Raw genomic sequence first — 26686 nt, forward strand, 5'->3', positions numbered from 1 at the left:
TGGATTCTCTATATGCAACACATCATTTAAATTAATTTAAACCCACTGCATACTGTTCAGGGCACTCTGAGGAGTCATTTAAGGGTTAAACTTCTGACGCATTGAGTCACGTGAACAAACACCATGGCTTTGATTATGGGCGCAGTGCCAACATAAGTGCCTCTAGTAAGAAACCTCTTCAGATTTTTTCACTGAATTCTATTAGGTTATAAAGAGAAGCGTCTCTAGTTTCACTTGATATGCTGCTTTAAGTATTTCTTTAATTTTGTTGCGATTTACGAAGTACTCGGATAAGTGCTGTAGAGTGGTTTTCTGACAGACGTTCCAAAAACATGTACGTTATGTTGAATAACTTTTCACAGTAACAAATCGCTGGGTCATTTCGCTTCATTTTTAATCTAAATTTTGTTATATTTTTATTTGTTAACACTGTACAATATGGCGCTATACATTAACATTTGTAAATGCATTCCTATATATTTACTCCGCATTTTCACATTTAGAATAAATGTGTTCATCCAAAAGCTGAAAAATTTGCTTTCAGGGGCTTTATATGGAGTTAAGAAAATAAGATGAAAATAATGTGCATTGCAAAGTCTTCTGAAACCAGTCCAGACAGACTGCTCACATACTTTTTTTTTATTAGGTGCTACTATTTACGCACCAAAAAATGAAATGGAAAATGTACACAGAAGTCACGTGGGGGTCTCGGCTAAGTATGTAACGAGAACAACAAAAGAGTGAGGTTTATGCTTTAATCAAGAAACAACTATTTGCCAATGGGGTCATAAAATAAACAGAATTCAAGATATATTCCCAAAATATATTTTGAAAAGAGACATTTTGCATGCAGAGTGCTTATCCAATCATGGCATTGTTTTAATATGGAAGCTTTACACGTATTGTAACATAAAAGGCTGTTTAATTCTTTGGATCAGAGAAAACTACATTTTAATAGTTTTTGGTTACAAGAAAACTTGGCTACTATTAAAAGTGGACAACAGGCTCAGTTTTTTTTAACTCCGCATATAATATTGCCCCTTTAAAATGCCAAAAATCCCAGTATGAAGAGAACAATTATCTTTGATCTTCACATAAGGAATGGTGGAAATCGGATGATTTCTAAAGGTAAATGAGGATTAACAAAGTCTGCATCGACCAAAGAGCATTCAGTAACCCTCGGCAGGAGCCAAATGAGAGCCAGAGATTGCCACACCTCCACGGCTCAGCAGTGCCTGTCAGACAAAGTCAGTTCCATCTCTGTTTGCCAATTGGACCTGAGCCACGAGCAGAGCATGGGCAGGTTCTACTAAAGAAGCCCTGGAGTCAGAGATCCACCTCTTTTTCACAGTCAGAAATCACATAGCACAGATTCCCTGTTCTCCTCTCAGCCCACCTGACCGCCCTTGAACGGACCCCCTAACCTGCACCAAAAATAGCCGCGTCAGCGTTAATGCACATATGTCATATTAAGTGAATTTGTTGAGCAGATGGTCGCGAAGGCATGGCAGGTGCCTTGACAAATGTTTGCGTTTGCTGTGCTCCTATTTATATCGCCTCAAATCACAGTGGCACAAATATTTGCAAAAGGCCATTGGGCGTTTTTGCATTGCACGTCACAATGAGCAACGTGGCTTTTTTGTTCTTCCCAGCTCAAAACAAACAGATGGTGGTTATGGGTTCAGTGCAAACTGTCTTCTTCTTCTTCTTCTTCTTCTTCGAAAAGCCTATTTAAATGTGACTCGATTACATTTGTTGTCTTCGTACAACAAATATGCCTTGTGCAATTCATAAAAATTCCTTACAAGATTAAGCTGATTATGTGTTGTCAACCATGGATTGCTCCTCTTCATCATCTATATTGTCAAATAAACAAACAAACAAAAAATGCTGATAAATAAAATAAAGATTCTGTTTGAATCAGAAATAAACAACAACAGCGTGACTTCTGAATGGCACAACGGTAGGGCTGGGCAATAATGCTCCAAAAATGACCCTATATTTTGATATTTTTCAGCCTATTCGAGATATATATGCATCGATAATTATGTATTTGCTCTGAAATTACTTAAAAGTGATTTCACTTCAACCAAACAGACATTCTTGTCAAGTAGATTCAAAACATTTAATGCATACAAGTACCGAAGGCATGTTTTCCACAGTTTTTCACTGAATGAACACAAGCAGGACTAATATTTAATCATTTAATTTATATGCACAAATATTCAACAATAGTGGGCTAAAGCACATAACTGTTAATCAGAAGGTTGCTGGTTTGATCCCCACAGCCACCACCATTGTGTCCTTGAGCAAGGCACTTAACTCCAGGTTGCTCCGGGGGGATTGTCCCTGTAACAAGCACTGTTAGTCGCTTTGGATAAAAGCATCAGCCAAATGCATAAATGTTAATGTAAGCACACACAAATCATGTAGGCTATTCAGTGGCATGCACAGAAGGGTGTAGACAGCTTTATTCAATGCGTCTTTTGTAGAATACTGTCATAAATACTGCCAGATTCAGCCAAAACTTGTTTACTTTTTGTTTAAACGAATAAGCCATTAGATGAATAACTTCCAAAAAATACCATGAATTACCATTTTTTGTACATTTAGGCTACCATGGTAACCATTCAGAGCTATGGTATAACTATCTTGATGTACCATCATTGTACCATGGTTCTGCTACATTCATGCTATGAGGTCATAAATATATATCACAGAATATAGTAAATAACATTACATTATTATGAAATGAAGTAAAAGTATTAGAAAAAGAGTCAGATCTATAGAGAGGATCATGTCAAAGTGGAAGCAGCAGAGAGGACAGGATGAAGTGAGCGAGCAGAGATGAGAGAAAGTGAAGGGAAGAGTGATGTGAGAAAAGAAAAAGTTTAGCAGTCAATCATTTTTATTTGCACAGCGCTTGTAACAATATAATAAAAATATTTGTATTATTATATTCATATTTCATTATATTTTATGGTACATCAAAATACCATGGTTTAACTATAGCACATGATAAACATCCTACCATACCCACATACTGTATGTTTTAACAAATCAAGCAGATTCCAGATTGAATTGTTCAGACTCTGAGATTGGTTATCATAATTTTGTATACAATCTTTTGTGTGGTCTTTGATAGTCTTTTGATGTGCAATAAAAAGTTAGATATGTTTTTAAATGTTTTAAATGTTCCATTGCGTTGCAGCATCTCATGCTGTTTATTCAATGTATCATCTCACAATCTTTTTTTACCCCATCTCATGAGAAGTCGTAATAATAGTACTGTACAAGATAGCAAAATTGTAAGAAATCGTATGAGTTGGCTTGTACAAAAATCTATGGCTTTTACTCCCATAGAACAAATAAACCAGCAAACGATGTTATAGTGATTTTTCCTAAACCTAACCATAAAGTTAAACCCCTTCCTGTAATGTAGCAAGGCAGGAACCAATAAAGACAGTGATGAAAATATAAGTAAACCTAAGTGCAGTTTATTCAAAATAAAACAAAACAAATGACTAGACTATGAATATGACTTTAACTATAACTAAGACCATGAACAGACCAAGAAACAATCAAAAACAAGAACTAAACAAAGACTAAACATACTGTATGTTACACTTACCCAATCCCTTAACCAAACCATAATAGGGAAATATCTTTTGTATATGACAGAAAAAATAAAACATAGGGGTTTGGAAAGAGACGAGAGAAGTGACGTGTCTTACAGGTTATCGTCATATTGTACATCAGTCATTTGTGTTGCATAAATAAATATGGAATGAATGATCATATTTGTTCAAAGATGTTTCCTTTCTTAAAATATAATGTTGGATAGGAGGCTAGTTCAGATTGGATGCCTGTATTGCATGGATTTGAAATTCTGTTTGTTGATTGGTTGGAACTCTATGGGAATAAAATATGTAACTTTTTGTATGAGCCAAGTCATATAGAATATTATGAGTTTTGCATTTTTAAAATGGCAAGTTAAAAAAAAATCTATCCAACTATTATTTTTGAACATAGTAGCATGCATTTATGTGAACGCCCCTTGCATCTAATAGGAGATTTAATGATAGTGAATGGGGACTGAGGTGGTCAGACCCTAACATTTTGCCTAACATCTCCTTTTGTGTTTCATAGAAGAAAGCTAAAAGGGTTTGGAACAACATAAGGGTGAGTAAATGATCAAAATTAGCATTTTTGGGTGAACTATCCCTTTAAGACCAACTAGTCAACTGTTAATGAAAATATGTAGATTTGCACATTCCAAGTGACTGCCTTCATGGCACCTGCTTATTCATGCTCAGTGACTAAAGCAACACAGGCTGCAAAAGTTTCTCATCTCTTTTTCCATATTTGTATCTTTATCTCTAATAATTTGCAGGAGTCCGTTAAGTCAAGGCGTCGTCCGAGGGGAGGGGGGCCCAGATGCAGATTAGGCTCCTGAAGATGAGGGTCTAAAAGGGATTTAATGGTAGAATGGATTAGAGAAATCCTTGTAACAATGTTAAATAATTATAGTTCCAGCCGAGATCAAAGCAACATTGATTGAACCCCTCAAGCCTTTAACACGGAGAAGAGGAAATGAGAGAGAGAGTGAGAGAGAGAGAGAGAGAGAGAGAGAGAGAGAGTGAGTCTTGGAAAGCAAAGATTGGTAAACTCCTGCTTGGGCCGCAGTGGCTGCACATGTGGATTGCAGTGGGAAGTGTATGGATATAATGATGTATCCTTTAGGAGAGTTTCGTCTGACTTTTGTCACTGAAGCCGAAGATCCATTTGAGACGTCTGATAACGCAGCTGACGAACTCGTGAGGGAAGGTTGTCAGAGGCGCTCGTGCTGATACCCAAGCGTTTTAAGACGATTTATAGACAGACCGGAATTTAATGTATGCAAAGCACCAAGTTTGAGTGGAGGCTTTCAGTAGGAATTGTTTATTTCCCATGTAATCAAGAAATTTTGACATGTCTGACTGCTGCTCATTTCCAGAGCGCTTCATTCGTAGAGTGTGTCATTTGCTGCTCTCACTCATCTTACTGCAGGCTTTCTCTGCTAGTCTTGCATAGATAAATGATACTGTGCAAATCGGATTGTTGGTACAATCAGTGGAGTTTGGTTCTGAATGAGCGGGAGTTACGCAGACGAGGTGGGTCGTAGAATCAGCGACAATTTAACTAAGATGCTCACATCTGTTTTCTTTTTTTAATCAGAATGTATTGCACTGAAGTAATACATTAAGAATAAATTCACTTTATAGCTTAAAAAAGTACCCAAAGTATCATAATAGCAGTCTATGAGGCGTGTGCGTCATATTCCAAATCTTCTGAAGGCATACAAATATGTAACAACATTTTCAGTGGAAATCTTGACGTCAATTGCATGTTCAAGAGAGACGTTCATTAAAAAAATAGAGCATGTGTTCACGTTGTTTCACACTAAAAATAATACAAGTTCTCGCCTGAATGTGTGCAGACATCAAGATTTTCAAGATGGGTAAAGTGTGAAGTATGATGGAAAGACAGGTAAAATCACTGTAACGCATGACCTTGAGTGGCTTATTGCTTTTATATACTGACTTCTACAGCGGTGCTATAAAATACACTAATGTTAAAAAACATTAATCACAATAAATACAGTAAACAATTAGGCTGACACATAATGTAGTTCATTAGACTAAATTTAGACTGTTTACACTACACCACAGTGCTGCATTAATATAGAATTCAACTGATGTGCGGTCACAAGTGTGAGTATATTGGCTAATCCAATCAAAATGTAGAGTTGTGTATATATATATTTTAAAAAAAATAGATTCTATTAACAATGTGCACATATACACACACACACACACACACACACACACACACAAACACACTCTCTCTCTCTCTCTCTCTCTCTATCACTATAGGCAGAGTTTGATGACTGTGCTGATGAAATAAGTAGCTTAGTCCGAACGCTCTGCTCTTAGTATTAAAGTGTCCTGATGCAAATTACGATACTGATCCAAGATCTTAAGAGGTTTAAGAGCAACTTCTTAAAGCTTGTTGGCAATAGAATCAATCTGAGAGTGAATTAATGCAGTCTCAAAGCCTTGAACAAACTAGAATAATGCTGCTCTCTCTGTTATTATCAAACATAGATGCTTTTCTTTTGAGTTTAGCACCCTCTAATTTTTTTTTTTTTTTTTTTTTTTTTGTGAATCTCTCTCCTGGTCCTGTAGACTTGCTTTTAGAAAATTACTATATGATTAAACTGTGATGTGTAATCTTATATTTTAAATGAAATATATACATATATATATATATATATATATATATATATATATATATACAGTGAGGAAAATAAGTATTTGAACACCCTGCTATTTTGCAAGTTCTCCCACTTAGAAATCATGGAGGGGTCTGAAATTGTCATTGTAGGTGCATGTCCACTGTGAGAGACATAATCTAAAAAAAAATCCAGAAATCACAATGTATGATTTTTTAACTATTTATTTGTATGATACAGCTGCAAATAAGTATTTGAACACCTGAGAAAATCAATGTTAATATTTGGTACAGTAGCCTTTGTTTGCAATTACAGAGGTCAAACGTTTCCTGTAGTTTTTCACCAGGTTTGCACACACTGCAGGAGGGATTTTGGCCCACTCCTCCACACAGATCTTCTCTAGATCAGTCAGGTTTCTGGGCTGTCGCTGAGAAACATGGAGTTTGAGCTCCCTCCAAAGATTCTCTATTGGGTTTAGGTCTGGAGACTGGCTAGGCCACGCCATAACCTTGATATGCTTCTTACAGAGCCACTCCTTGGTTATCCTGGCTGTGTGCTTCGGGTCATTGTCATGTTGGAAGACCCAGCCTCGACCCATCTTCAATGCTCTAACTGAGGGAAGGAGGTTGTTCCCCAAAATCTCGCAATACATGGCCCCGGTCATCCTCTCCTTAATACAGTGCAGTCACCCTGTCCCATGTGCAGAAAAACACCCCCAAAGCATGATGCTACCACCCCCATGCTTCACAGTAGGGATGGTGTTCTTGGGATGGTATTCTTCTTCCTCCAAACACGGTTAGTGGAATTATGACCAAAAAGTTCTATTTTGGTCTCCTCTGACCACATGACTTTCTCCAATGACTCCTCTGGATCATCCAAATGGTCATTGGCAAACTTAAGACGGGCATTGACATCTGCTGGTTTAAGCAGGGGAACCTTCCGTGCCATACATGATTTCAAACATGACGTCTTAGTGTATTACCAACAGTAACCTTGGAAACGGTGGTCCCAGCTCTTTTCAGGTCATTGACCAGCTCCTCCCGTGTAGTTCTGGGCTGATTTCTCACCTTTCTTAGGATCATTGAGACCCCACGAGGTGAGATCTTGCATGGAGCCCCAGTCCGAGGGAGATTGACAGTCATATTTAGCTTCTTCCATTTTCTAATGATTGCTCCAACAGTGGACCTTTTTTCACCAAGCTGCTTGGCAATTTCCCGTAGCCCTTTCCAGCCTTGTGGAGGTGTACAATTTTGTCTCTAGTGTCTTTGGACAGCTCTTTGGTCTTGGCCATGTTAGTAGTTGGATTCTTACTGATTGTATGGGGTGGACAGGTGTCTTTATGCAGCTAACGACCTCAAACAGGTGCATCTAATTTAGGATAATAAATGGAGTGGAGGTGGACATTTTAAAGGCAGACTAACAGGTCTTTGAGGGTCAGAATTCTAGCTGATAGACAGGTGTTCAAATACTTATTTGCAGCTGTATCATACAAATAAATAGTTAAAAAATCATACATTGTGATTTCTGGATTTTTTTTTTAGATTATGTCTCTCACAGTGGACATGCACCTACGATGACAATTTCAGACCCCTCCATGATTTCTAAGTGGGAGAACTTGCAAAATAGCAGGGTGTTCAAATACTTATTTTCCTCACTGTATATATATATATATATATATATATATATATATATATATATATATATATATATATATATATTAAAAGATCTAAGTATTTTAAAACGTAAAAGCTTATAGATAATTCTAGTTAAGCTATCACTCATGAATATATTTATATTTATTAATTATACATTTATAAATAATTCATTTCCATCATAAATTGATTTAACATTTTGACTCCAGAAATATTCATGAAAATATATTTAGTTTCTAAAAGAATTCTAGAAGATAGAAAAGTGTTACTCAAAAACGGAAGTGTCTGTAAACTAAAGCAGATTCAGATCTGGTCATTTTGAATTCCAAAGACCTACAGTTTAAAGATGATGCCTCATTGCAGGATTTCTTATTGTTTGTTACTATATGGTATCATATAAAACGGATAGTTCAGAAGCTAAATTCTGGTAAAAAATTTTTCCCATTGTTAAATGCAGATAAAAATACACCTCTGCCTTCAAAGTTGCTATGTTGCATGCACATGCGCACACACACACACACACACACACACACACACACACACAGACACACACTGTCTTAGGGAGACCTGTTGGCAGCTACTAGGAAAATGGGTGGAAAAAAGCAAGAGAGATCATTTCCTTATTTGGGGTAGGTGCAGAATAACCACACTTCCACACCCAAACTAGCCCCCCAATTCAGTCATACCACTCATGAAAACACTTATGACATCATTAAACACATAAATACAAATAATAAAATTACTAATATGACAATGTAATACATTTATAATGTTGTTTTTCATACAGGACTCCATGAAACACATACTTTCTGCTATATTTGTGTGTGTTGCGGTATTCAATGATGCCATTTTCATTGCCACATTAATCATCTTTTCAACAAACAAGTCAGCGTTAATTAAAGCAAAGCATAGATAAAGACGTGTGACTGGATCATCACTCTGTTTATCACCGTGCACAGAACCAGAGTCAAATAAATTCAGCCTGTGAGAGGAATTTCAATATCTGTCCTTCTTTTCCAAAATCATCTTAGTGAAATTAGTATGTGTGGGTATGAGAAAGAGAGAGAGAGAGAGAGAGAGAGAGAGAGAGAGACTGATGAGTTGTGTGTTGTCATGGCATCTCATCCTTTGTATGTTTCTTGAATTGAGATGAATTGATTTGTCGTTAGAGAGAGTTGTCAGATGTTGAAATCTGCTGATATTTTTTATGTATTTATTTTTTATATAAGAGTTTTATATAAGAGTTTTATATAAGAGAGGAAAATGATATTGCTCAGAGGTTTCTCTTTAGTTGCTCAGGAGACTTAACCCTTAAATGCATGGGAATTTCATCAAACACTCATATTCAGGTCTTTAGAGACCCAGCACTTATATCTATCACAAATGGATCTACACAATGCCAAGATAGTATACAGTTTTCTAAAAATATTCAAGAAAATTAGCAAACAACAGAATAAAATATATTTCTATTTATTTGTATGTTTTATTTTCCACATATCAAAGAGAAGTATTTTCTCAGGCACTTATTGAGCCTTAATAGATACACAACTTACATAATTCACTAATACACCCAAATGACAATAGTCATATCATACTATGTGTTGTACTTGCTGTAGTTTACTACCACGTTGTACCTTCATCAAATAGCAATGTCAAATGTAAAACAAGTCAATCATTGAAACAACAGCACCACCCTGAGTCAGAATAACTTGTATAATTTGTATGTACACTCATATTCTTATCATTCACCATCGCTGCACAGAAAATCAACATGATATAGTATTTACTTGTTTGAATATAGTACTCATTCCTCTTGTAATAAACAATTAAATAGATATAATGTGATAGTAAACTTATATAGATATGAAATAATTATGGCAGTGCAAAAAAAAAAAACACTATTACATACCTAGGGTCTCCAATGACCATTACATCTTTGGTAATTATACCATTATAAGTTTTTTGTTGCAATTTGGGGATTTTTTTGAGGAATACTAAAGAGGTGTGGGCACAACTCCAAAAAATGGATGAGGTACAGGGTGTGGAATAAAGGCCCCAGGTCACCTTAAGACCTGAGGTTTGTGTTTAAGGGTTAATGCTTTGGAAGGGCCTCCACTGGCCAAATTGATGCCCTATGTAGATTTCCAGGTGGGGAGGGGGGTTCGCGGTGGGGAGGGTATGAGCACGAAGCGATCATCTGTGTTCCGCAACTGCTTTCGGGTCGTTGACTATCGTATAACATGCGAGTAAGGGCAGCCGGTGGTCTTTCTGGTGCCCTCCTAGGGTAAGATGGTGCCCCCCTATTGAGTTGGTGCCCTACGCAGACTGCGTAGACTGCTTCGGCAGTACTGAACTTTGGCTTTGGATGTTTCTTCTGAAATTCTTCCTGAAAGGGGAAATAGAAATTGAAACAAATTTGACAATTGTTGACGTACATAAAGTAAAGATATAGAGCTTTAAAATGAATGTGGATTCCACAACTCTTGTCTTGGTAGAATTTGATATGAGATGTTGGAGTTCATATTGAAATCTGAGATTTTATTCTAACATGGGATCTTGACAAAATTAAGCATTGTTGGAGGCAATGTTGAGATCACTCCTAAACAATTAAACACTAAGAGACACGTGTAACATTACTTGTATTTTCTATGGGTTATGTTTATTATTTACTAAGGTTGTCAATAGGTTTAGAAATGTCAATAGAATTTTTTTCTTTGTATATGAAATGCTGCATCAGAACATTTTGCTGTTGTCATGACATCAAGGCTCATTTTCTGTCAGGTGTATGTGAGAATCAACCAATCACAATTCAGAATGCAAAGAAGACCAATCGCAATTCGGTGTGCACATTTTACAAAGATGTCAATGAGAGATTTTCAGACTTTTTTTTTTTTTTTTTTTATAGTATTAAGCTTTATAAAATCAGTGGTTTGGGCTGGATTAATTAAAAGTTAAATTGTTATGGTTAAGGTTGTAGAAAAAACCTGTCCAGAATGTTTGATGAGTATTAATATTTGCCTTTCAAGCAATGCAAATAGCACAGACAGAGCTTGCTCCGTTGCACCACAAGAACTCGGTTGATTTATCCAGATACATGAAGATTTACACAGTCAGTCTGTAATTTACAGGCAGAGATACTGTTTAGACAGACAGACAGACAGAGCTGTACAAGGACTGTAACTCCAGCTGCGGCGGTTCAGTCGTGTGTGTGGGGCCGCCAGCTCTCTTCCTCTGACTTTATCAGCACACACACTTGTGGGCGAGACGAGGGCGAGTCTCACCCTCTATACCTTAAACACAAGATCTCTGTGGTTTGAAGCACTCGGCTGCTCCTCTGTCCTTCAGCGACGCTTCTCTTCCAATCTGAAAGGCAAACAGACCTACACTGCAGCCGCTGAAATCACACACATTCACAAACCCGTTCAGTTTCTGCTGTGTTAGCCTGAATCTAAATGCACTCAAACAGAATGATGCACAGGAGCGAGATCTGTTCTCCAGGTAGACAGAGAGAGGGAGAGAGAGAGAGTGAGAAAAAGAGAGAGAAAAAGATGGAAACCAGAGTCAAAAAAACGTCACATAACAATGCCGGAGAAAAATCAGAACATTTCCCAGCGAAAGATGGGCCATTTCCAAATCCTTGTGCCCTATCAGACAAATTAAAGTAAATCAAGCATGAAATGAAGCAGGAGAGCCCGGAGATAAGACTCCTTTAAGTCCTTTCCAGATTAGGATAGAGTGAGAGAGAGGTGCATCTGCTCCCTGCCAGACGAGGAGGCTAGCTGCTTCTTTCACAATAGCAGCCTGTGTATAGGATTACTTTCCTCTGTGTCTCACACACACACACACACACACACACACACACACACACTGATGCACTCACAGTCCAAACGTGTCCTTAATGCGTTGTCTCACTAACTTGTTTTACAGGTTTTGACAAGTAATCTATAAATGTTCAGCAGCTCGTTGATCATGAAATTGTTGTGCATCTAAAAAATGCAGGGTGATTCTGCAATGTACAGGAGAACTGATTTGTTTCTCAGTTCTGAAAGTGCCCATATAGTCAAGGTATAGAAGTGATAGAACATGTTGATTGCAATGGCAAGGCTGTGTTATTGATTCCCAGGAAACAGCAGAGTCAAAAAAAAGAGTCAGGGTGCCGGCACATGCTCTTTTTTTCAAAGATCTGAAATTGACCTTATAGATGAAATTACCGTGACGTCATGCGGCAGGCAACCGCGCTTCCGTGTTCTTTCAACAGCAGCTTTCAATGGTGGAGATGAGCAGTGCTGCAGTTTTAATATTATTTTAATCTTTATATTAAATAATAATGTTTGTTAATGTCAATAAAAGTTATTATAAAGATATATTTAGAAATATATTTAGGCTCTAAGCCAGTTTTAACTTGATTCAACAGGTTTGTATGATTATGTCAGACATGTAACAGGTTGATGAATACACATCCTTGCATGTTTAACACACCTCTAACACACCTCTAAAACCTGAGAAATTTGGCATATAAAAATCAAAACTATCATGAGACTTTACTGCTTCTATTATTGGTCCACATAAAGTTAATAAATAATATTTAACTTCATTTTTATCCTATTCATTATTCAAACTTAAAGGAATGTTCCATGATCAATACAAGTTAAACTCAATTGACAGCATTTGCAACATAATGTTGATTACCACAAACATTATATAGACTCGTACCTCCTTTTCTCAAAAAACAAAACAAAAAAACAAGCAAAAATCGAGGTTACAGTGAGGCATTTACAATGGAAGTTAATGGGACCAATTTTTTGAGGGTTTAAAGGCAGAAATGTGAAACTTATAATTTTATAAAAACAATTACATGAATTCTTCTGTTAAAACTCATATATTATTTGAGCTGTAACATTGTATAAATATTAGGTTTTAGGGTTGTTGACATTACATTGTCATGGCAACGAAGTTGTAAAATTGGATTTAACGTTACACAGAAAAGGTTATTATGAAGGTTATTATTATCACGCTAAAGTCATGTTCACACTGATTGTTTATGTCTTGTGGGTATACTTTTGAATTAGATCTTATGTGATTATATTGGATCATTGTTAGATCATATTTGGCCTCATTTCTGTCATAGTGGTTACACTTTGGAAATAAAAAACAGCTGTTTGCAATTAGAGTTTGTGCTATTGCTTAGTGAAAAGTTCAAATCTACTGTAACAACAGCAGCTCTGGGGCAATTGTGTCACATAAAGGCAGCATAAAAGTGATTTATACTACTCCAGTGATTAAATCCATGTCTTCAGAAGCAATATGATAGGTGATATGATGGGTATGAAATAGGTCAAGTCCTTTTTCACTAATAATGTCAACTTTCGCTATCACATTTTCCTTCTTTTGTTTTAGTCGATTCACATTCTTTGCATATCGCCACCTACTGGGCAGGGAGGTGAATTTATAATTAAAAAAGACTTAAATATTGATCTGTTTCTCACCCACACCTATCATATTTCATAAACATGGATATAATATGGATTACTGTTATGCTGCCTTTATGTGCTTTTTGGAACTTCAAAGTTCTGACCACCGTTCACTTGCATTGAATGGACCTACAGAGCTGAGATATTCTTCTAAAAAACTTTGTTTGTGTTCAGCAGAAGAAATAAAAGTTACACATCTGGGATGGCATGAGGGTGAATAAATAATGAAAGACTATTTATACCTCTAGCTTTCCTCTTGGTTTTTCCCTCATCAGAAGATTTTAAGTTATAAAACGGCCTGGAAGTGACCTTCTACGTCCCCGTGTCAGGTTTAGGCGCTCTATCATCCTCTATCTCCAGCCATTTAAACACCCGTCCTCCTGAAAGTGACTGATTTAACCTGCTTTTATGCCATTCATATCAAAACCGGATGAGAGAGAGAAGGGGTGAGTGAAAATTTTTTTTTTAATCCATCTTATCTGTTGACTGTCAAACTGCTGGAGCTAAGACCTCCTCACAAAAGACAACTGGGTCAGGCAGGCAGGAGCAGGCAGATTTGTGCTGGAGGAAAGTTTGAAATGTGGTAATTGACTGGAGGGGTGGCTGCAGAGAGAGCTAATGACCCGCTCGAGCCGCTGGAGAGAAACAGCACCTGTAAACGCGGAGGGGGGAATAAACGCGGAGGAGATATGTGAGCTATTGTGTGACCCGGGAGCTCGGTAGTTATTAACACACTCGCTGATAAGTGCTCTGTTTATTTGTGTGCGTCTCTTGGAAACAATAAAGGATACTGAAAGTTTCTCCTTCAGATCATCAGGAATGCTGCAAGATCTTTTAAGAGGGGCTAAAAGCAGCATTCCCATAATTCAAACCACATGTGAGTTTGTACAGTGAATGCAGACACCATTAGTACATGTTGACAGGAGAGAGAGGAATGATGTCCTACCGAAGCGCTTCAGATTTGTAAACTATCAAATTTGTTAGCTAGAAAAACTCCCCTCTAGATTTAGATAGGCTGTCTTCGAGTTATCATTCAGAGTTTTGACAGAAGGGGGGGAGGGGAGCTTTTTTTGTTATTGGTCATTTTTTAAAACAAAATATTTTTGGAAAGACTTTGTTCAAGTTTTGATCAAAATGAACTTGAGGGAATTGGACGATTATGTAAGATCTGAAGCTTATATTTGAATACAATTGAGTTTTGTACATAGGGAGAGAGTATATAATAAAACTTTTCATTGTAAAAATTATTTACTGTGACACAATAAATCTACTGCATGCAATAATGCAGCCAGATTTCTGAATAGATATTTATTTTTATTTATCCTTGTGTGATCCCGCGTTCACATGCGTGGACGCAGTATTTTGGCTTCGCTTTGGGCAACACTTAATTTAAATATATTTTAATTGATTGATCTCAGTTCAGGAGAGTCTGTGCTGTCAGAACAGTGTTAAACTTTCAACGTACGGAATCATGTGACAAAACAACATGGCGCCGATCACAGTGGAAATTGTCTTTTGGAGAAACGCCAACACAACTACATCTGGTTTTTACATTAATACCTGTTTGAGTCAAAAGATTAGAGTCTTTAGTTTCTGAAGCTTAATGTGGAGTTAGGATGAAAATAAGCATTTGAAACAGTTTTTTTTTTCTTCACCCTTATTCTCCCCAATTTGGAATGCCCAATTCCCAATGCACTCCTAAGTCCTTGTGGTGGCGTAGTGACTCAGTCCGGGTGGCCGAGGATGAATCTCAGTTGCCTCCACGTCTGAGACTGTCAACCCGCACATCTTATCATGTGGCTTGTTGAGCGTGTGGCGGCATCCACGCACAACTCACCACGCGCCCCCACCGAGAGCGAATCGCATTATGGCGACCACGAGGAGGTTTCCCCATGTGACTCTACCCTCCCTAGCAACCGGGCCAATTTGGTTGCTTAGGAGACCTGGCTGGGGTCACTCAGCATGCCCTGGGATTCAAACTCGCAAACTCCAAGGGTGGTAGTAAGTGTCTTTACTAGCTGAGCTACCCAGGCCCCCATTTCAAACTGTTTTGAGATCAGTACAGACAAACAGCACACTGGAGTTTAAGTCATTCACTAAATATGGAGAAAGGGAGTATTCTATAGCTTCTATAGTCATAAACTATCGATATATTGATTATTGACCAGCACATGCTTTTATTGATATATTTTTGAGACATCGTTCATTCAAGCTGTCAAACCACAAAAAGACACTTGTTACTGAAAATACATTGTGTAGGCTCTATGAAAGATACTTATACACAATATACATAAAACAAGAGGTTGTACTTCCTTCGCCAGCTGAGGAAGTTCAACTTGCTTCTACTCAGCAGTCATTGAGTCTGTCCTCTGCACTTCAATAACTGTCTGGATTGGTTCAGCTACGAAATCGGACATCAGAAGACTACAAAGGACAGTTCTGGCTGCTGAGAGGATTATTGGTTGTCCCCTGCCCTCCCTTCAAGAACTGTACACTTCCAGATTGAGGAAAAGGGCTGGAAAATCACTCTGGACCCCACTCACCCAGCCCACTACCTCTTTGTACTGTTGCCTTCTGGCAGGCACTACAGAGCACTGAGCACCAGAACCGTCAGGCACAGGAACAGTTTTTCCCTCAGGCTATCCATCTCATTAATAGTTAAAACTACCCCATTGAGCAATAATTAATGTGCAATACACAGCTTAGTCAATTATTTTTATTTAACATATCTTGCCTCTTTTGTCATACCTTGCATCTGTATATATATATATATATATATATATATATATATATATATATAATTTTTTATTGTGAATTTCTATATATATACTTATATTTGTTATTAATATTTTTTTATTATTATCTTGTATTATTTTATTATGTCTTGTTGCTTTATTGTTTGTGCACTGGAAGCTTCTATCACCAAGACAAATTCTATGTATGTGTAAGCATATTTGGCAATAAAGCTCATAAAGCTCATGTGAATTTTAGTGGGCAGTGGTGGCTCAGGGTTACTGACCAGAAGGTCAGGGGTTCAAGCCCCAGCACCACCAAGATGCCACTGTTGGGCCCTTGAGCTAGGCACTTAACTCCAGGTTGCTCTGGGGGGAATTGTCTGTAATAACTGCACTGTAAGTTGCTTTGGATAAAAGCGTCTGCCAAATGCATAAATGTAAATGTAGAACATGCTATGGCACATGGCACACAGTTTACCAAAGTTGTGTTGAGAAATATGTCTGAAGAGACAAAGACTATTGTGCAAAAAGTAGTCCTATTTATATCTAGAAATATTTATATATATATATATATATATATATATATATATATATATATATATATATATATATATATCGATAATCATCTGGAAAATATTCTGATTATCATTGCTTGAAAAAGGCATCAATCCCAAACCTACAACCTAAGTGGATTCACTCCTAAAATCAGACCAAATGTTCAGTTTCAGGCTGCTGATGATGTTTGGACCACTTAACGTGTTTGGCAGATAAGGGACAATGGTAATCAGTACATAGATTCAGAATTTATAATGTATTATTTTATTTTAACGTGGTTGACAGTGATTGGATGATGCTGGCCATTACTTTGAATCAGAATTAATTATGCTAATTTCTGATGTTTGTAATGTCTAAAAACATGAATAGCCAACACTCCTGGAAACATACTAAACAATCTGATTTAAAAAAACAAATCTGATTTTCTATACCTTGGTAACTTAGTCCCGCTGTCCACATATTTCAGGAAAAATATTTGCTCTAGAAAAGTTTATTAGGTGCTACTAGTTACAAATCAAAAAGGGAAATGGAAAATGCACACAGCAGTCACGCTCGGGTCTTAGGAGGTTAAAATGCACAGATAATTGAGTTTTGAAGAATTCTCAAAATTATACCGTAAACAGCCATGGACCATGGTAATACCATGCTATTCTTTGAAGTTCCATGAGTACCATGTTAAATGAAGACCGAAATCATTCAGTACTATGGTACATATACAATTACATAGTATTATCTTCATATACCATTACTGTATCACGGCACTTCAATATTGCAACAGACACAGTTTCTTCTTGCATGAAAAACAACATATTTTCAAAAGTAATCTAAACTAAAATCCAAGAAGGGGTTAATTAGTTTAGAAAGAGTGTGTGTGTGTGTGTGTGTGTGTGTGTGTGTGTGTGTGTGTGTGTGTGTGTGTGTGTGTGTGTGTGTGAGAGAGAGAGAGAGAGAGAGAGAGAGAGAGAGAGAGAGAGCAAGGTAAAAGGTCCTTGTGTGTTTTAAAACAAGTGTCTGCTGAGGAGATAATGGTAAAGCCATGGAATAAAAATGATGCATTTGCTTCTCTTCAGCCGATAATGGGGGTTGGTGGAGGAAAGTTCATCGCTTGCTTATCGAAGCGCTCTGACATTTCTCCTTCAGCTGTAAAATTTCAGATCACATATCTCCTTCAGAGCTCCCGCACCTTTTGTGGAGCGATACAGAGCTCTCCATTTCTTTCCATATGCCCCTCACAGTATGTTCATTTGCTTCATAAGCTGCTGTAGATCTTGATATGTGACTCCTGTATTGTCACGCATCACCGTTGAGCGTTTCTACCTTCAAACACGACAAATTCTTACGACTCTCTGTCCTGATCTGAACATGATACTTTTTGAAGGGTAAATATTTATAAATATGCAGATGACTATAAGAAAATGATTTCATTTCAATAAACTTTTACAGTATATTTACACTAGTTTAACTTTGTGACAAGGTGGAGGGTGGGGGCGGGCCGTGACTATGCACGCTTGGCCCCCAATCCGGCTAATCAGCCGAGGAGAGGGATAAGTGCAACGAGATGTGGCAGTTCGGGAGAGAAAGAGCTACAGGCAGCTGTATGCGTTTATGTTTGTGTGTCTTTTTTGTTTAAGTTTATTAAAACATTACTTTGATGCTTCGTCCAGTTCCTGCCTCCTCCTTTCCATTAAAACATTACTTTGATGCTTCGTCCAGTTCCTGCCTCCTCCTTTCCATTGAACCTTGTTACAAACAACATAAATGGTTTGACCCCATGATTTGGCATGGTGAGAGCAGTTCATTTTTCTGTATTGACGTTAGGGTTGGGCGATGTCCCCTAAATTGGCAGTTGACGATGTTGACAGTAAAACATCGCGATGGACGATGATATCGTCGGTGGGGTGGGGCGGGATTATATAATTTCATATAATTTTCAAAAATTATATGAAAAATTATTATTTCGTTATTTTACTAACCCAGATAATGACTCGTCGCCGCTTTATCAGTAGGTTGCACGACACGTGAAGCATTTTTTTTTTAGCTTTCACTTAAGAAGAGTTGTGCACTTTTTATTTTATCTCTTTACATAAATACTATTTTCCACTTAAAAACTATAATTTCGTTATTTTACTCACCGATGAGCAAAAGGTCGAGGCAGAAATGACCATGTACCTGCAGGAAATGGCATTGATGGGGAAGAGGACCCGCTGACTTGGTGGAAAATGAACGACAAAAGGTTTCCGTTCATGGCAAGATTAGCACGGAAATATCTGTGCATATGTGCTACCAGTACTCCATCAGAGCGGGTCTTCAGCATAGCGGGTAGTGTAGTTACTCCAATCCGCAGCTTATTAAAACCAGATAAAGTGAATATGTTGGTATTTCTGGCCAGAAACATCGAAATTTAAACATGGTCTATGGTGAAAGATATTAGACTTCTTTACGCATTTTTCGCCATCCGTTGCGGAGCTATTCGATTTTGCATATTATTTTTTAAACGTTCATTTGTGTAGTTCATATGACCACTTTACAATATTTCAATAACATAATTTATTTTGTAGCCTGTGCTGAAGTTAATTGTGCAGCTAATTATAAGTGAAATGTTAGCTAATGCAGAGTTTCGGTCTGAGTGTTGTTCCGTTTTCCTGTTGTTCTTCTATGTTTTAATAAATGTGTGTTATTCATATTCACCTTGTTTCTTTCATTTGATTTGACATTATGGATTTATGGCCAAGGAAATTTTTCTTTAAAAGTATTAACCAGACAAAAGTTATTTGACGTTCGCTGGTCTGGGTTTATCTTAAACTGCCGCTTCAGTGTATACAAGAGTACATAGCTCTATGTGACAATGAGCAAGATTTTCTAAGACACTACAACTACTAATAATTAATTAATAAAGGCTATTTTCTTGTAGCCTACAACATAAAATATTTTAATCTAAATGTACAGTGTAAGACATGTAAAAAAAAAAAGACAAGAAGCTAACAATGTCAAGATCAATATTTGTGTAGCCTGCCTGACACGGTATTTTCACAGACTAACACGTCACGTCTCTGGCATATACTACAGTATTTAAAATAGCATATATGCATTAGTTATATTCGCAATTTCATTTACAGAGCAATCCCTGCAAAGTTTTTAGGTTAACTATAGAAGAGACTAGGATTAGTGAGTCACACTAGCAAGACTCGCAAAAGGGGGCGTGGCATCACGATGGTGGCTCTACATCGTGATGTTGGTCAGCCATCACGATGGACGATGATATCGTCCATCGGCACAACCCTAATTGACGTATTTATATATATATATATATATATATATATATATATATATATATATATATATATATATATATATAATAGCCATTAGATGCTGTTCAGACCGAATGCGTTCTTGGGCTAAAAAGCTAGACACATCACAATGAAAAGAACACAATGCAGGTGTCTCAAGAAATGTTTTTAAAAGTTGAGGTTCTTTACAAGATATTACAAGGCTTCTATAAAAAACATGATGCTTCTGCACGAAATGCTGAAGAAACAGCAAGATGCAGTGCAATGATCAAAGACGTCAGAAAGCATTTCCCCTGAGTGCAAGATGCGTCATCATAGATTCTAAATGTGTATATCTGTAAGTCACTTTTGTCAATGTTTAGGAGTACACTGGCAGATGACCTTTGTTCACCCAAAAATGAAATTTCTCTCATCATTTACTCACCCTCATACCATCCCAGATGTGTATAACTTTCTTTCTAATGCTGAACACATATGAAGATTTTTAGAAGAATATCTTATCTCTGTAGGTCCATATAATGTAAGTGAATGGTTACAAGAACATTGAATTTCCTAAAATCATACAAGTCAGCATAAACGTAATCCATAAGACTCCAGTGGTTAAATGTATATCTTTAGAAGCGTTATGATTGGCATGGGTGAGAAACAATAATATTTTAGTCCTTTTTACCATAAATCTCCACTTTCATTTTCACATTCTTCTTTTGGGCCGGCTGTGGCTGAGGAGGTAGTGCGGGTCGGCCACTAATTGCAGGGTTGGTGGTTCAATTCCCGGCCCACATGCCGAAGTGTCTTTGGGCAAGACACTGAACCCCAAGTTGCTCCCAATGGCAGGCTAGCGCCTTGCATGCCAGCTCTGCCATCATTGGTGTGTGAGTGTGTGTGTGTGTGTGTGTGTGTGTGTGTGTGTGTGTGTGTGTGTGTGTGTGTGTGTGTGTGTGTGTGTGTGTGTGTGTGTGTGTGTGTGAATGGGTGAATGAGTCACAGTGTAAAGTGCTTTGAAAACTGTTAAGGTAAAAAAAAGCGCTATATATGTGCAGACCATTTACCATTTAGTTTTTTGGCAAATTACACTCTTCATGCATATCGCCACCTACTGGTTGGGCTGGTCATAGGTGTAGATTTATAGAAAAAAGGACTTAAATATTGATCAGTTTCTCACCCACACCTATCATATCGTTTTAGAAAATATGGATTTAACCACTGGAGTCAGAAGGATTACTGTTATGCTGCCTTTATATGCTTTATGGACATTCTTAAAGATATAGTTCATCCAAATGTACAAATCCTTAAAAATGTTTTCCCTGCTTTGTATTGGTCTGTACATTAGAGGTCACCCCCCCCATCCCATCCCATCCCGTCCCCCACCCTTCCGTACCTCTGTCACAGGGGGAAGCAAACAGTTGCCCCATGCAGCATCATTTTGGGGCTATCAGAGAAAGATCTGTGGAAACAAAAGGGACATTCATGGTTCTGCCAGGGATGTGTGGTGAGGGGGAGCGGTGGACCCTGGAGAAGAGCGACAGATGATCGTATCAAGGGAGGGATAGGGGGATGGAGTTCTCTTCACTCATATCAACAGCTCTTCCATGCCAAGGAGGTGGCATTTCAGTACTGGTTGATGAGAAAGCTTCTGAGTGTTACCAAACCGTACATTTGTCTCTTAGATGAGCTTGCATTTTCTGTTAACAATTTAAACAAAATGGGTTGCAGGTATATACTGATATGGTCATGGACAGAAGGGAAAAACCATGCTAAATACAGCTTTAAGAAAAAATTCCAACCTAAGGTTGTTGGCTGGTCTCCCAACCTGGTCAAGCTGGTGTTTAATTGCCTTATCTGGTCGGTCTGCTGTCATGTGCCCAAATGACCTCTATAATCAGCAAAACAGAACAGCTTCCAGCTCCTTTCAGTAAGCAAAACCCTTTGAAGACCAGCTTGGCTAGGCTATAAGACCAGGAAAACCTCTTTAACCATCTTTAACACTTGATAATTAATAGGTTCTCTTCATTAACTGTAGGTAATGCATTGGTATCATTATCTAACTATGATAAACAACCTTTATTCAAAGGTCTGTTCACGTTAAATGCTGTGTCCAATTAAACTCTATGGTATTTTGGTTAAAATGTATCTGTCAATTGGTAATATGGCTAAAACGAATAAGATTTTAGTATTTGGTACATCCCATTTACTAAAATGGACTGGTTAAGTAGATTGCATGGCTGTATGCTTGATTTTATGCACCTGCTAGTGATGAGTGTAACACAAATAGCCAAGCCTTTTAATTAGAAGGGGGTATCCACATACTTTTGTCTGTAATCCAGTGGCATGGCCAGCATTCGTTGGCATCCATGCCAGATCGAAGAGGATAATCTCGGACTGTACATCTTGATCTCGTAATCTATGGTAAGTCAAAATCTAAACGCTGGTGGCAAACATGGCTAATGGCGGCAGGCTGGCTCAATACGTACACCGAGTCATATACCAGTGCTCTGCCTCTCGGGCTTGTGTAGTATCCGTAACAGCTGGGACGAACCTGCTGGGACACAAGGTTTCAAGACGAGCCTTGGTATGGTCCTCGGACGACTGGCACGTTTTTACTGTTCAGTGTTATGACTTCAAATATCCTCACGCCACGTGCATGTCCACCTTCCTCAAAGAACTGCAGACAAATCTGCAGATTTTGTTGGAAGTGTCAAGCAAGGCTAAATTGAAACTGGCAAAAGACCATGAGGTCTCAATCAGAATGGACATCAAGCAATGGTGGGCATTATTCCAAAACCTGATGAGCTGCCTACGTAGGCAGCATTTGAAGGCATCATAAGTCTGTTCCAAATGGTAGCCACCCTAAATATGCTGTTTTCTAAGACACCTTCTTTTGGCCAAATATTTACATCTACATTTATGCATTTGGCAGACACTTTTATCCAAAGTGACTTACAGTGCACTTATTACAGGGACAATCCCCCCCGGAGCAACCTGGAGTTAAGTGCCTTGCTCAAGGACACAATGGTTGTGGCTGTGGGGATCGAACCAGCGACCTTCTGATTACCAGTTCAGTGCTTTAGCCCACTACGCCACCACCACTCCAAATACTAAGGTATAGGCACATTTATCCTTGTGAAGAAGGCAATCCCATAATGCATCCCATAATTCAGTAAAAAAAAAAATCATCCAAGATTGTGGATGAAGCCTGAGAAAGGTCAGTTATAAACATAATCCAGTCATACTGATGAGTAGCAAAAAAATAGTCACTTCAATCTAATTATAAATGGACTGTTTTATTCAATATTTTAGATATTTATTTTCATCCATACAGAAATCTGATATGTAAATACTGAATGTAAAGCACAACTATATAATGTGCATATTCATGCATGGTTATAATATGCAATTTATGAATGGTTTTCACTGATATAAAAAGTCACAAACTTAACCATATACAGCAAGCCACATATTTTTCAAAAATATCTGTTTCATGTATATGACATACGCTATATTTTCCAAAATTGTAACATGTATCTTCAGTTACAGGAACACTATGGTGCTAATAAAGTGCCCCGAATTGGTTTTCTGCTTTTGTAGCCCATCCGCCTCATGATCAAATTTTTTTCCCCATTCTTAATGGTTGATGTGAACATTAACACAAGCTCCTGACCCATATCTGCTTGATTTTATGCATTGCACTGCTGCCACATGATTGGCTGATTGGATAATCACATGATTAAGTAGGTGTACAGGTGTTCCTAATAAAGTGCTCAGAGAGTCTATATGCCAAATTATATAAACTATAATTTGTAATATGTTGATAAATGCTATATATCAGTTTTCTATATAGATATGTTTATTAGGTAATTTACAAATTACTTCAGCAACATGCCAACACCAAACTCTATTGAAATTAGCTGTGAGCTAAGTTTTCTGTGCATTTCACAAAATTAGCACTATTTTTTAACGCAGAGAGTTGCTGCCTATGTAGCATGTTCCAAATCATTCACTTATGATGTTCCATTTCAGATTGGATGCTGCCTATGTAGGCAGTATATCCTCATTCTTCATGCACGTCCACCCTCCAGTATAGTTAAGACCAAGACCAGAGTGTATTAAGACTGAGACAAGACCAAGACTTTGAGGGTTTGAGACCAAGTCAAGACCAAGACCAAGACCAGTGCGGGTCCCACACAGCATGACACACTTATGATAAAATGTGGAACATACAAACAATAGGCACTCCTCAAATTGATCTGAAAGATTAGCATAAAACACCCTCAGAAAACAAATAAAGATTCCTCTTCATTCACCTCTTTTATTTGCATATATGTATATATAGTACTGTGCAAGAGTCTTAGGCACATAAGATGCTTCACAAAAACATTTGTCTTAAGTTAGTTATTTATATTTTCAGCTTTAGTGTGTCAATAGGAAATAAACATTTTAGACTCCCAAACATTTATTTTGCAAATAGAATAGAATAGAATTTCTATCAGGAAGACTAGCAGACTTGAGTGAAATTTATTTTCAGTGATTTTATGAACTGCACTGCTGCCACACGAGTGGCTGATTTGATAATCGCATGGATGATTGTTAGTGCCAGACAGGCTGGTTTGAGTATTTCTGTAACTGCTGATCTCCTGGGATTTACAAGCACAACAATCTCTAGAATTTACTCAGAATGATGCCAAAAACAAAGAACATCCAGTGAGCGGCAGTTCTGTGAATGGAAATGCCTTGTTGATGAGAGAGGTCAACGCAGAATGGCCAGACTGGTTTGAGCTGACCAAGTGTACAGTAACACTAACCGCTCTGTACAGTTGTATTGAGAAGAATATCATCTCAGAATGCAATGCTGAGATGCAGGTTGATGCTATTTTGGTGGCACGAGGGGAACCTACACAATATTAGGCAGGTGGTTTTAATGTTGTGGCTGATCGGAGTACACTCTCCAACATACCTCTCCAAAAAAAAATGTTTTCACTCTGCCACAGTCAGAGATGCTTGGAAGATTTCTGTGAAAGTGTCAAGCAGAGCTAAAAAGAAACTTGCACGATCATGGCGAAAGCCCACAAGGTCTTATCAGAGTGGGAACAGGGAACATCAAGCGGTGGTGGGTTAGCATAGCTTTAGCCTGCCTGTGATGTGGACCAGCTGTGCTTCAATGCTTAATTATTTTCCTTTAATGAGGTTTCCCACCTTCCAACAGGCTGGCAGGAATATGACAGGCTTCAGAGAGACCCCCTGTCCCCCAAATTCTCCCACTATCTCTGCTGAGCTCCATAACACAGAATGAAGGTATTAGCATGATCATGGGTTACAGAAAATAACAGTAATAATTATTTTAATTTATATCAATGTAATTTTGAAACATATTGCACTAGCTATGTTTCATTCGTCTATTGAAAAGTACTGTGTGGGTACCATGGTACAGTTATGGAATCAGATGGTAATACCATGGCACTTTGATATGTACAGTGGTAATGAATGATCACCATGGTATTTGATAAGGGTTAGCTCTTCAAATTTCTAACAGTAGAGTTTGGTAAATGGGTTGTTTGTTGCATTTAGGATTGAATTTATTAGATTCATTTGAAGTGGATACTGATAACCAAAATATTTTAAACAGGGCCTATTATGCTTTTTGGGATTTTACCTTTCCTTAAGTGTGTAACAGCTCTTTGTGCATGTAAAAGGTCTGCAAAGTTACAAAGCACAAAGTCCATGCAAAAGGGAGTTATTTTCTCCCACAGACAACACTGCTCAAGATCTACAAGAAACAGCTGGATTGTAGTCCAGCCATTTGTTCCATAAAGTATCTACATCATGTAAAACATTTGCATAATGCCCATCTAAAAGGCTACTTTGGCCCACCCTCAAACAAAGGTAGTTATAGCTAAGGGCAGATTGATTTGGTTAGGGTGATGGTTGGGGAGTGGAGAGAAAGGTTTGATCCAGGTAAAGTTAACCATGATTTTACTATGTTGCTATGATTTTACTACAAAATATCATGGTGATACTGTGGTTACTGTAATAAAACCATGGTTAATTTCTGTAAGGGTAGGTTAGGGTTAGGTTTAGGGGCAGGGGGTGGTGTAGGGTGTCTGTTGGACTATAAATAAACACAAAAAGCACACTGTAGCGATGCCACTGTACTGTATGTTAATATTTCATCAGAGGCACAAACAGTATTTGCCACTATACTCACCAAGGTACAAATAGCATCTAACACTATTTGCACTTAGTGCAAGGAAGATGATTTTTGTTGCTATTTACACTTGTGCAAATAGCCTCTGCCATGTTTTAACATTGTGATTGGCCGAAAGAGGCCCTATTATTCGTCTAAAGATTATTATTAGGGCCCAAGCACTGAAAGTGCAGAGGCCCTGTTGTTCTTCAAAGGATTATTATTTTTAGGGCCCAAGCACTGAAAATGCAGAGACCCTATTGTTGTTCTAAGGATTCTACTTCTTCTTTTCTGTACTTTTGAGGTACTTAACATGCATGAAAAGTTTTACCTTTGGGGGAGGGGGGTTCTCTGTAGCACCACCTAGAAGATGGTATGTCCTTGGGGCTCTAGCACATCCCTTTTGAGCTACCATCACCAAACTTTGTTTGTGATCTTGATAGATCTCATCAAGCCAAACAACTTTCGCGCTGACAGTCATAAGCTCCACCCAACAGGAAGCCCATTTTGGATTGTTTGAAAAATGCATGCTCT

General features: G+C 37.8%; 2 protein-coding genes across 3 annotated transcripts in view; one reads left to right on the plus strand and one right to left on the minus strand.

Moving 5' to 3' along the window:
• Positions 1-26686, minus strand: part of upk1a (uroplakin 1a) — a 702734-nt gene that overhangs the window by 446349 nt on the left and 229699 nt on the right. Inside the window, exon 1 of one of the 2 annotated variants that reach the window (XM_052144876.1) lies at positions 11283-11287. The exons of the other annotated variant lie outside the window; for it this stretch is intronic. The gene's annotated coding sequence lies outside the window, so the exon portion shown is untranslated. Of the gene's footprint in view, positions 1-11282; positions 11288-26686 lie in introns of those variants that run through there. 2 annotated transcript variants of the gene reach the window in all.
• LOC127656497 (zinc finger protein ZFPM2-like) overlaps positions 1-26686 on the plus strand; it is a 207344-nt gene that overhangs the window by 79862 nt on the left and 100796 nt on the right. The gene's annotated exons all lie outside the window — the stretch shown is intronic.

This window comes from Xyrauchen texanus, chromosome 15 (assembly GCF_025860055.1).
Source record: "Xyrauchen texanus isolate HMW12.3.18 chromosome 15, RBS_HiC_50CHRs, whole genome shotgun sequence".
Taxonomy (NCBI): Eukaryota; Metazoa; Chordata; class Actinopteri; order Cypriniformes; family Catostomidae; genus Xyrauchen; species Xyrauchen texanus.